Source organism: Aplidium turbinatum, chromosome 10 (assembly GCF_918807975.1).
Source record: "Aplidium turbinatum chromosome 10, kaAplTurb1.1, whole genome shotgun sequence".
Lineage (NCBI taxonomy): Eukaryota > Metazoa > Chordata > Ascidiacea > Aplousobranchia > Polyclinidae > Aplidium > Aplidium turbinatum.
Window position 1 is genome coordinate 17,523,512 of NC_137481.1, and position 13,752 is coordinate 17,537,263.

Below are 13,752 nucleotides of genomic sequence, written 5' to 3' on the forward strand. Positions count from 1 at the left end.
TTCAACTAATTTATCTATTTTAAACTGTTAGGTTTAGTGGCCGTGCTTAAATTTACTTTCATTGACGTATCCTTTAAATTTACATCGCATGCACGTTTTAAACTTATTGGTTTTGCCGCCGTCTCCTTTTGTTGGTTTTATTCCCGTAAATTGTTGGTAACTTTATCATTGCTGTTGTTTTTCGACAAACAAAAATAAATTGAATTGAATTGAGAACCTAGAAGGTTAAATAAAAATAGTTTTTTAACAAATTAACATTCAATTGTTCTTCCAATAAAAACAGTGCAAGAGACAAAAAGTCATGTCTAGGATCTTAACTTTTTGCATAAAGAGTTTTACGATTAATTAATTGTTTGGTTCAGGTGCGGATCTAGGAGTTTTCTTTGGGGGGGGGGGGGGGGGGGCAGAAAATTTGAAAATGAATTAAAAAGTAAGAAAAAGAAAAAACAGATATGAACAACCAGTGGGGTAGCCAGGAATTTGGGGGGTTTGACGGCCGGCGGGCGAAGCCGGACGGCGTGTTCGCCGAAGGCGACACCCAGCGACGGGGGTCTGGGGGGCCTCCCCCAGAAAATTTTGAAAAATTACTTTGAATTTGGTGCATTCTGAGAGCATTTTCAACAAAAATATGGGTATAAATATTCCTGTGAAATGGTGCTGTCCGGTGGCATAGCAAAAGGATAAGATCATGTTTTCTTCGGCATTTTTTCGGTAATAAAGCTAAGTCTCTATGTTTTCTTGTTGGTAATTCCTGGCTGAGATGTTTGAATGTTTGGTATTGGCAAAACTCGCTCTTTTAATGCAGTTTCGCTTAAAATTAGGCAAACTTTGTTTTAGAGACATAGAGACTGAAAGCATCATTCTCAATATCGTGACGTCACACGCATGCCAAAGGGGGGTTGTAAGTCCGCTGTGGGACTAATATCAGCTGTTTAGAAGCATATCAATCCATTCAACAATTTCTCATAAAATTTCGGGGGGGCCCGGGCCCCTTGGGCCCCCACCATAAATCCGCGCCTGGTTTGGTTGGTTTTGAATCTTTATCCTCGGACTGACGAAGCCTTGATAGGTGGTTGCTGGTACGGCTGGGAGTTTCGCATACTTGTAGACTGTAGACTAGGGTGGGCCAAAATTGAGCGTTTTTCAAGTTTATCTTTCAATCGCTTCAATAAATTGGTAAAAATTGCCATTTTCTATATGGTTAACGATGGCAAAAAATTTTTTTTGAATAAAGAAGTTTTTAGGGTCCCGCAAACGCCCCAAAGTGCTCCAATTTTGTTAAATTTCGCAAAAAAAACGACTTAAAACGCCAATTATACCATCTAAATTATCGCCAATCGTTCTTATACTTGATAAATATATGGAGCAACTTGATACACAACATGTAAAAAAAAATTGATTAACATGGCTGAAATACTTAGTGAGATATTCATGTTTAAAGTTTTGAAAATTTCAACCACATGGTGGCGCTATAATTTTATATTTTCTTTAATAACTGGTGACACACTAAAGCTACCGACATATACAAGGTATCAATGAAAAGGTAATTAGCACGGCTAAGCGATTGTGCATAGAACTTGGTCATGACAATGTTTGATGACGTCATTATGACGTAATATATTGGAAATTGAGTATATGAACGATTCATTTGCCTTTTACAGTATATCGAATTCTTAAAGTTCAACTTTTAATTAGTGATATTTTCTTCCCAGTTTAAAGTAACATTTTCTTTTGGATGCAGGTAATCGGAAGTACGTGGTTTGTAATTATACACTTATACAGACAGTAAATGATACTAATGCACAACACTATAAGTCAAGAAATCAGCCAAAGTTTTTTTGGTTAGGCCTACTCGTTCAGATGCAGTAGCTGCAGATCGTTGGCATTTTCTAACTGCATCAATCACTTTATATGTTGCTTGTAGCTGCTTTTCATTGTTTGGCTTTGTAGGACCATGAAGAGATGTTGCTATGCCAAGTGCTCTTTCGGCACAATCATTTACCACTGACAGATTCTTGACAACAGATACGGTATATTGATAGTCTGGTGATTCAGGCCATTTAAACGCTGACAGTTTTAGCAACTCTTCAAGGAAGTGTAGAAGATCAAAAAGTCTATATGTGTCGGCCCCAACAAAATCTTTCAATTGCTTATTGGAGAATGAAGAGCATTGTGGCCTCTCCTGACATTTTTAAAGAGGTTTTCCTTTGTATTTCAACGAAGCTGAGCGCATTGCTTCTTTGGTTGAGTTATCCACTGATGTACCGTATCGAAAAGAGCAAGACCTACCAGCCGTTCACTCAAGTACCAAGTGTATCTTGAATCTTATCTAGAGCAGGTTGGACAATCTTTAAAAACTCATAGGGCAATATTCCTTTAGCACTGCAGATTTCCTCTAGTGCTTTGATGAAAGCCAAGTCATTTGAGGGAGCTTTGGAAGCAAACATGCATGTTAGCCACGCTGTGGCATAGTAAACGCTGTAGAATGTTGTCAAACTCCGGAGTCTATGTCATGGGCAAAATATGGCTTAAGCATTGCTAACTTCATAACGTAGAGAACTTTAGACATCCATCTTGCATGATGGTTGGCAGACGGTGTCCGCAGCTTAAATGGCACCAAGATACACGTAGCAAAGTTGGGCCATTTCTAAATAATTATGCGTTAACACTGTGTCATTTTTCAACCAACTTTTCAAAATTTGTTTAACTTCTTCAATGTGGCGGAATAAAGTGCGTGAAAGTTTCTTCTTATCCAAGAGTTCGAGATTTTGTGTATCTGTATTAATATCATTCCAAGCAGAACACAGCTTTTTAAAAAGTGGTTCATAAGGTGCTGTGGTCTTCTTCTTATCTCCAGTTGTAGACAATTTTCCGAGGACGGATTCACTTGCTGCACCACAAAGCAATTCGTAAACATGATGCCGGCAGGCTAATTCCAACAGTGCATGGGATAAGGAAGTTTCCAAGCGTTTCACAATGCCAAATTTTACACCAGTAGGCTATTAACCGCGGTAGTGTCAAATACGCATGCGATTATTTTGTTTAGTTCTATGCCCTTTTCTATTAGCAGATTAAGAATTTGGGAGTGCTCTTCAGCTGCAGATCCATTTTTCGCAGGTATTCTTCCGAGTAATATCTCGTCTCCCTCAAAAGTGGTTGGTAGCACGGCCACTCGCTCCTCCTTGCTCCTTGTCAGCACAGTGAGTGAGAGCTTTGAATATTTTTCCGTCCCAGTGAAGTGTGAAAAAACCAGTAGCTGCAGCAAATTCATTAGCTAAGAGATGTCTTTCTGCTTCAGTAGAAAATTTCATCCGCTTTTGGCGTACAGTATTTACAGAGAGGATTTTGTTATTAAGACTATTTTCTGCCGTCGCGGCACTTACCATTTCTAACACTTGCCTGTTCTACAAAGAATATTTGCCTGCCAGGCTGCAAACTTGGGGTGTAAGAACTTGCTTTTTCTTGGTTTCCGTTGTCTTGCTTGTTTTTGCCGACAATTCCCCCACATAGATTTGATCCAGATCTTCTCCACTTTTTTCTGAAGAAGTACTGGATTGCAACAAATCTTGCCGAAGTGGTGTATCTAAAGCATCTTTAAGTTTACGTTTTATACCTTGATCTTGTCTCGTTTTCATTCTTTTCATTTTTATTTGGTCTTGAATATTTAAAGAACCCAAAGTGGCTTTTCGATTTTTACCCCGGATTGCTTCAAGATAATGCTAGTCCTCCTTTTTCTTAGGGTTGGTAGACGTTCTCAAATCGTCTTCTACGTTTTTCTTAACAACCCATAGCGTATCTTGCAGATCATCTAAAAATTTCTTTCTGTTTCTCTTTCTTTTCCTTCTCTGGGTTTGCATTTTTTCAAATTTTCATACGGGTCTGTCAACTTCTTGACCATGTAAGTTATAGCATCTGTGGTTTTAAGACCGATTCCTGTTTTCTTCCACCATTGTTTAATATCTTCGACAACTAGAATTATTGCTTCTCGTTTCGGGGAAGTACCTTTAGATTCTTCTTGCTTAATTGTGTGATAACCATGGAACTGAAGCAAGACTTCTTTCCCACATGGAGGATACTTTCCAATAAATCCAAGTCTATGGACACCAGCGTTGAGATTTAGCAAAGGTGATTCGTCAATTAGCCATAGTTTTTTTGAATACATTTTATTTGATTAATTGCAGAAAGACAATTTTAACTAGTATGACTTCATAGTGACGTCATCAAATATTAGTTTGGCCAAGTTTAATACATGATCGCTTAGCCTTGCTAATTACCTTTCCATTGATACCTTGAATGTGTCGCTAGCTTCAGTGTGTCGCCAGTTACTAAAGTAAGTATAAAACTACAGCGCCACCATGTGGTTGAAATTTTCAATATTCCAACATCTTCTCCACATGAATATCTCACAAGGTATTTGAGCCATGTTCATCAAATTTTCTTAATATGCTGCGCATCCAGTTGCTTCATACGCGTATCAAATATGAGGAAGATTGGTGGTAATTTAGAAGGTCTTATTGGCGTTTTATGTCGTTTTTTTGCGAAATTTGACAAAACTGGGGCACTTTGAGGCGTTTGCGGGACCCTTAAAAGTTTTTCAATTAAAAAATTTTTTTTACCATCGCTAATCATATAGAAAATGGCAACTTTTTCCAATTTATTGGAACGAAATTCCAAAGTCGGTTTTTTTGGCCCACCCTACTGTAGACTGTGTAGCCAATGTAGTAGGGTAGCCTTAAATAAATGCAAGGTAATTAAGTAGGCTACCAGCATTAACCCATTAAATCTGGCCATTAACCAACTGAGCTATCGAGGCAGGCTTTAAATCACACCGTTTAATCTTTACTTGTAGGCCTCTCGCAATGTTGATCAGGCATTAAGATAGTAGCCTAGAAAGATTAATTGGCCTACTGAAAATAATAGTCTACTAAATCAGAAACATTATTAGGGCTGGACTTACGAGCAGATTCTTGAAAAACCTCACATATTTCTTTTGGTGCAAGATTCGCTTCAGAGTTTACGTATAAGGGCTATTCATCTACCTACAGTCATCCAGAGATTTTTAGCATGTTCCGGTGGAAGTGAAAGTCTCAAGAGCGAAAAATAAAAAAACTAGAGGGAAAATTTTTTTTGATTTTATTGATGAGACTGTCAAACGTGAAAACATAAAGGTGTTTTTCCAAATTAAATTGAAACCGAAGGTTCAGGTAGTGGCAGATCCGGAGGGTGAACTGGAGCGATCGCCTCCTAAAATACAGAAAAAATAACTTTATTTACGATGAAAGGTTGGATTAATGTAGAGTAGACCTACACATAATCGTGTTTTGTTAAAATGTCCCCTCCCCTCATGCTACTTGCTGGATCCTCTTCTAGGTGCAAGAGGGCTTACGTCATTCGATAGGCTACAGGCATCTTTTCTTTCCTTTCGAGTCGTCGGTGTTAATTAAAACGTTGAAAATTGAATGCGATTGTTCACCAAGTATTTAATTCAATAATATGATCCGTTCTTTCGGTGTAAAATAAGCTAAACTATCACAAGTTGTTTCAGGTGATAATCCGCATTTATTCCAGCGTTTTGTCAATCAGACACGACTGACTTCTTCAAGGAGTTGGATCAGGTAATGACTAGGAGATTGGGGTTAGTTGGATAACAAGGTTAGTTGAAAAATCATTATTTTTGCTACTCTCGATACATTTTTTTAAATATTACTGCCACCATATGATGTAGTTTGTAGTTTATAAAAATACATAGCCTAATCCATGGTAGTTTTGATTTGTTGAGTCAAGGTAGGCTATGACTGTTTGACTGACAATCTTGTATTTTTTTGCTCGAAGTAAAATTTTTAGCGTTTCGGGAAGCATCTTATGCGTCGCTGTCGAGATAGGCGCAGGCCCGGATTTAGGGGGGGCAGAGGGGGCAGTTGCCCCGGGCCCCCTATGTGGAAAAAATTTGATTTTGTGTTATTTTTTCCTTTTGGCCTTTAAAGTTTCTGCAAAATGCTGTGCAGTACTGGACTGATGCTACTGAAGACGTAGAGGTGGTTTTTCGCGCCGTAGGCTTGAAAAAATTTTTGCATGGGGGCCCCCCGATCTAAAAGTGCCCCGGGCCCCCCATCAGCTAAATCCGGCCCTGGATAGGCGGACAATTTTTGGTGTTTGCAAGCTTTAGGCGTTTTACCACACTAAGAAATATACAAATTTCAATCAAATGAACCATGGTTGAATATTTTAAGAAAATTGTTTGTCATGTGCTAAAGAAGCTAGTTGGAAAACTGTGGATGGGGTTAGTTGGAAAATGTTTTAATAGTAGCATGGCTATGTAATATGATACGAGTAGGCTGCCCTATAGGCTATGTCGTCGTGGCATGATATTAAAGTAGGCCTAGTATATGTGTTCAAATATAAGCTACTTGTTTTTAGCAGACATACTGTATTTGTAAGATTTTAGTTTAAACATCTTGGAAAGTGTTATATACAGTATCACAAGTTTTAACAATGAGTTTATTAAACAATGTTTTGACTATACGTAATTGGGAGAAGAATTTATTGTATTTTAATCTCAAAGCTTTCAACCACATGTAAATGTTTGGTGGTCAAAAGAGTAACCGGCTAAGTAGTGTGCACTGAACTGACGTTTTTCAACTAACTTCGGGTATGGGATTAGTTGAAAAATCAGCTACATGTTTGTTTATTTTAAATTTGCATGAAATGTTGAGTTGACTCGACACTTAAGTTGTTTTGCAGCAGCATGATTTTGTGCTTTGCAATGCTAGACGCAGCCCCTTGAGGACGTCTGTTGAGTCAGATTGATAAAACGTCGGAATAAGTGCGGAAGATCACCTGAAACACCCTGTAAGCCTAACAGTTTATACCGTGTTATTGAATTAAAACGTAGGGAGTAGCCTACGTTTTACGCCACCGATAAAAAAAAGACGGCCGCACTCAATTCTAGAATAGACTGCACTAGAACGTGAAGGTCGCCATTTCCTTTTCATGTTTGCGATAGATTCTCTACCATAGTGGCTTTTGTCAATCAAACCAAATAACATTTGTTTGAAGAAAAAAATCTGCTAAAGCACAGTAGTTTGTATTGCTGGCACAAACTGTTGCAAGAATAGTTGTCAGGATAAACAAAATTGGTTGGCAATTTCAAGACAATTCGGAAACATTTCTTCGACAGTCTTGCATTATCTTGTCTGTGTAGCAAAATAAGACTTCATCGTTCAAAAACTAGTCTGTGCTAGCCATCGTCAAAGCAGACTTCAGCTTACATAATCACACGTAATGGAATTGCAGGCAATGCATGCAATGTTTTGTTGCTGAAGTTCTGAAAACTTGCCATTTGTGATTCCGTAACCACAACAGCAAGAGAAGACAGTAGAAATGCATTAAATTATTCTTAGGTGTTTTTGTAATGGTGTATATTGCAAGCAACGCTACTTTGCAGAAAATATTTATGAGGCTGAAACGCAGATGCGATTACATACGTGTGCAAACATAACAGAGCCGCTTTGGAGATGTTTAATTAATGCTCGGGTTGTTTTTACACAGACATTCTGTACTTGCATTTTCCACTTTTTAAGTAACACATATTTCTATTCTGGAAGGTAGTTGCTTTTTCTAAGTCAATCGATCGATACTCAAGTGAAGAAAACATGAATTCTCAGATAGTAAGTAAACACTGTTTTTATAATACGTAGTTTAATATAATAATATAGCCCAGCTTATGGTAGGTCCACTCCTAGTGAAATGAATCTTGATGAAATGAAATCGGACGTTTTCCCATAAGACGTATTGTGAAGCTGTCAGACAGCCATAGCTTACACCAGCCTACTGTACAGTAAAACAATCGATGTTTGATCAATATAGGCTACAGATGATTTTGTTGACAGTATCGATTTTTTCTCGTAAGATTATGTGTACATTCTGCACAATAAACTGCTGAGTGAGTAGGATACAAAAGAATTGAGGTTTTGAATTTAGTAGTTCTCACCCTCGTTAGAGTTGTAGCAGTCCAGAAAAAGGCAAAATAATTTGGTAATTTCATAATGAATTTCACTCTAATAATTAATTAGTATCACACGAGAAAGGTATTTTGGAAATGCAGAGCAAACTGTTTGTTTTTGATTTTTTATGAAAACATGACATAGACTACTGTGTTTTAAGGTCAATGCAATATAGTTACTTCACTTGGAGCCGGTAAGACATAATTTTGTCACTTTTGTGACCATGACTTCTAACACCGTATTGGGCTGTAAAAGATTATATCGTAGCTCATCGTCTTTTTCTTCCTTCACTGTTAAACTTACTCTGGTTGGTTTTTTCCCTCATCGTCGAAGAAATGCAGACGTTTTACTCCGTTTGGTGGACGAGGGTATGGTACAATCGTTGATGATATGTTTCGCTGTCTGTTCCTTAGCACAACCGCATAAAGCATGCGAATGAGCTTATTGTTACGATATAAACCAAACTAGAAACATAACTTGGCTTTAATCAACTTAAATTCGTGCTAAACAAACAAAACAAGTATAAGGTTAACTAAATATATCTACGGTAGACATAGTTCTGCACAATTCTATTTTCCTCGTTCTGCCAGTACAACTGCAAGATGAATCAGTGGCAAGGCTAGAGTACAAACTAGAAAGCGTACAATTACCTAGAGCACACATGATTATGTAAGCGAGTAAACAAGGTGAACTACAGGCAAGCAATCATTACATTCCTCCCCGCTGATTTATGAACATGTTTAGAATTTCGATACTTGTTGTCTCAAGAAAATAGATACATCAATGTTTCACATAAGCACCATATCGGTCAGGTTCTTTTCGTACCCGAGAGGATCTGCGAAGGGCAGGAACCTCAACATCGATCACGGCCGGTTTGTGCAAGTGTTCAACAACCGGATTTTCAGGTGTAGACTTTGGAGATTCAAGTCCGGACTTTGGTGATTCAGGTGCAGGTTGTGAATTTAAATCCAGTAGTTCGGGTGAGGCGGTAACGTTGTTGTCTTCTGCTGGTTTTTCTTTTTGCGGACAAGGAGCAAGGTCTGTAGTCGATACAGTTGATTCTCGGCCATTTGGATATCGAACATGTGCAAAGCTAGGGTTTGCATCGAGCAATTCAACTTCATCTACTAATGGCTCGTCCTTGTTCCTGACAAACCGACGAAGCAGGACAGATCCTGGTTGGAGCAACCAACCAGGTAAACTCTTCCCGAGCATTGAACGTCGTTCAAACCTAAGAAAACGTTCGTGCGGAGTAGCATTTGTGCTGGTGCATAATAATGATCGCGCTGCATGTAGAGCGTCAGGTAGGACTTCTTCCCACCTCTCCTGTGGAAGTTGACGATCATGTAACATTAACTGTACGGTTTGTCAAATAGTTTGATTCGTTCTTTCTACTTGTGAATTACCAGTGGGATGATATGGTGTGCTCCTACTGGTAGCCACACCTTTACTTGTAAGGTAGGTTTTTACATCATTGGACATAAAGGCCGAACCTCTATCACTATGTACGTATCCAGGAACGCCAAATAGTACAAAAAGTTCTGATAAACACTTTAACACTGTTGATGAGGATTGGTCTTTGCATGCGAAAGCAAATGGATAACGAGAGTACTCGTCAATAACCATTAAAATGTATGGTTTGATACCTTTTACTGGACCCTTGAAATCGATACTTATTCTTTCCCAGGGACTGGTGGCACGTATTAAATGTTGGTTTTTATCCAAGCTGTGATAGCGAGGCTTCACTTCACAACACGAACGACAGCTTTTGCAAACATTTTTCACATCATCTAGAGAAAACGGCAAGTTTTTTGAACGAGTGAATTGCCAAAGACGAGTAACTCCCGGGTGCCCAAGTTGGCGATGAATGTTTTTTAGATTGGGTTGTTGAGAGTAGCTAGCGATCACTTTGGAGCGAGATAGAGTGTCAGGAGCAACGTTATCGACTCCTGGCCGATGCTCTACACTGTAGTCGAAGCAACCCAATTCTGCTCTCCAAAGTTGAATTTTGGCATTTTTGACTTTACCTTTGCTAGTTGGGTCAAGCATAAATGAAAGAGCTCGTTGATCAGTAATTAATTTAAACTTTTTACCATGAAGATAGTGACACCAACGTCTAACTGCTTCGATTATAGCTAAAGCCTCTTTTTCTACAACAGGGTACGCTCTTTCGCATTTTGAAAGTGTTTTTGAGAAAAAGGCTACCGGTCTCCCCCCTTGGTTTAAAGTTGCAGCTATTGTATGTTCAGATGCATCACAATCAACCTGAAAGGGCAAGTCATCACGAATAAACGATAGACAAGTATTCATAAGTCCTTGTCTTAATGATTCAAAAGCTTGTAACGCCAGTTGAGATAAGGGGAAGGTGTTTCCAGTAATTGCGAGGTTTAGTGGACGTACCTTTTGTGAGAATTGAGGTATCCAACGAGCGTAGTAAGCGAACATCCCAACGACTCTTTGAAGTTCAGTTTTACACTTTGGAACGGGTAAATCCAGTAGTGGTTGCAATCTTGTGGGATCGGGTTTGATTACTCCATGAGAAACCCTGTAGCCAAGTACGTCGATTTCGTATTTGCAAATAAGAGATTTTGAATCGTTAAACGTTAAACCTTCTTCATCAGCAGCTTTCAAGAGAGCTTTGAGCTTATGATCATGATCTTCTTTACTTGTTCCAGCAACTGTGATGTTGTCTAAATATGCATATGTCCCTCGGAGTTTATGCTTGCGGATAATATCGTCTATAATTCTTTGAAATGCTGATACTCCATTTGTAACTCCGAAAGGGAGTCTACAGTATTGAAACAGTCTCCCTGCGGCTTCGAATGCAGTGTATTCTCGATCTTCCATGCACAGGGGAACTTGGTAATAAGCTGACTTTAGATCTAATGTGCTGAATATCTTTCCGTGGGCAATGGCATTCACTTGGTCATCAATTCTTGGTAAAGGAAGGCGTCAAGAAGTGTAAACTTGTTAATGGTGCGAGAGTAATCTATTACCATCCGCTTTTTATGGCGTCCGTCATCTGCGATTAAAACTTGAGCTCTCCAAGGTGAAGTAGAAGGCTCTATAACCCCATCAGCAAGGAGTTTGTTAATTTCCTGGCGAATAAAATGCTGATCTTCTGGATTAAAACGTTTAGACTTCGTCACGATTGGTCGGACTCCTGGATCCAGATTCTTGAATAGACGAGGTGCTGTGACTTTAGCCGCTGCAACACTACAGTTTGAAGGTGTTATTATGATATCCTCTTTTTTACCATGGAATTCAAAAATCACCTGTCGATGCAGCGCCATGAAGTCTTGTCCGAGGATGATGTCTGCACAAAGTTCGCGTCCAACTCCCAGTTGTAAATCATATTCGCGATTAAATAAAGTCATTTTAGCAGCAGTCTTTCCGAGACACTCAAAATTTTGAGTTACGCGAGCTAGTGAAACTGAAGAAGTGGGTCCTGATGGAGGATCCAGCCCAAGCCATTTCGCAACCTTCCAGTCAATGTGGCTATGAGATGCCCCGGAGTCTAGAAGAGCAGTGATGTGTTTTCCGGCTATTTCCACGGAAACTGAAGAAGACGACAAACAGGATGGCACACCGGCTAAAACCGACAATAAATAAGAAGAAACTGTTGAAGCGACAATGCCATCTTCAGATCCAGACGATAAGTGCTGATCTCCCAGTATTGAAGCAGATGTAGATTGTGCTTTGATACGATTGTTTTGTCTTTTTTGTGATTTTAAACAGGCTCTTTCGAAATGAACCTTTTTTCCACATGCTCGGCAAGAAGCGTCCCGAGCAGGACATTCCATCCTTCCGCCCGGGTGCAGTTTTCCGGAGCAAAAGTAGCATTTCCTTAGTGGGATATTGGCATTTCTTGCCGATGCTGCGACGGAAGATTGAAGAGTAGTTGAAAGACATCCGGATTGGTTGTGCGCTTGTTCGAGTAATTCAGCTTTAACTATAGCATCCTCAAGGGTGAGTGATTTTTCTTCTAGTAGTTTCTGCTTGATAGCTGAAGAAGAGATTCCAGTAATAAATGCATCTCGAGTTAATTCCCTTTTGAAATCTCCTGCGCTGACAGCTCGCCACTGGCAATCTCGGGCAAGTGCCTTGAGTGCTCTTGCGTACGATGTGATAGTTTCATCATGCTTCTGTTCCCTGGTGAGTAAAAGGTGACGGGCAAAAGTTTCGTTTTTCTCCTTTAAGTAGGCTTTATCGAGTACTTCCTTTGCTGCGTCGAAGGTAGAACAGTCCTCAACAAGGTCGTACACTTCAGGTGACAAATAGCAGTGCAGTAATGCTATTTTATCTACTGCTGAGAAATTCTGAGAGCTTTGGTCGCCTTCAGAGGGTTCACGGCTTGGCACAGAACGCTGAACTGCTTCAAGAAAGGCGTTAAACGTTTTCAGCCAATGTCTGTAGTGCTTAGCAGCAAGTGCGTCACTCGCGTCAAGGTCTAGCACTTTCGGTTTCAACAAACGTTCCATCACCAGATAAATAAGTTGATTAAATTGTTACGATATAAACCAAACTAGAAACATAACTTGGCTTTAATCAACTTAAATTCGTGCTAAACAAACAAAACAAGTATAAGGTTAACTAAATATATCTACGGTAGACATAGTTCTGCACAATTCTATTCTCCTCGTTCTGCCAGTACAACTGCAAGATGAATCAGTGGCAAGGCTAGAGTACAAACTAGAAAGCGTACAATTACCTAGGGCACACATGATTATGTAAGCGAGTAAACAAGGTGAACTACAGGCAAGCAATCATTACACTTATGATGTTAAACTCATTGACGGTAGTGTCAGTGATAAGACAGTGATCACTGCAGCACCAAATAAGTATAAAATATTCCGGTAAACAATAAACTAGGGCTGGGGCATCCATACCTCAAGTGTGTCAGCTCCTACTCCCCAGCTGGAGTTTGCAAAGCTCTGAAGTAATGTAGACCGAAGTCACACTTTGTTACGCAATGACACCAAGTGAGAGTGGTATGGGAGAGATTAGAGATATGTGACGGCCTGATTTATTTAGAGGTAGCCTAGTTTGGTTTAAAGCAAACGAACGGTGGTTTTTCATCGATCATAACAATAAGCTTTGCAACAGTGGCGTAGCCAGAAAAAAAATTTGGAGGGGGGGGCTAAATATTTGATGAATTGAAGAGAACGACAAAGTGTTTAATTGAAGACATCTGCTGTGGCGTTTCCTGGTGGGTTAAGAAAGAGAAGCAATAAAGCTGATGGGGGGTTAGAGCGTGCCGAAGGCACGCGTATATTAGGGGGGTCCGGGGGCATGCTCCCCCGGAAAATTTTTGCAAAATTACACTCAAATAATGGATTATAGCACTTTCTGGAAACACTTTTAGGGAATATTTGTATGAAATTTATAGACAGATAAACAGCTATTAACTTATTAAAGGTAGCTGTTACACACAAACGGGCAAAAATTGCGGCTAAAATTAGAGAACACAAAAAAACTTAGCTACACAAAAACTACAAAAAAACCCAACAGAGTAAGCGATCCTGAAGTTGCTTCCACAGATTAGTTAAAAGAAGCGTAAATCGCGTAAACTTTGCGCGATTTACGATTTGCAAAACTCATTGGTGTCTTTCTGTGTGTCTAAAACAAGTCCTGGGGGGTGTCAATAGCCAGATGTCTTGAAAAACAATATAAATTTATACAAATTATATTATATTTTCAACAAAGGGTTCAACTTCGGAATCCAAACTTTGAAAATTTGGGGGGGGGG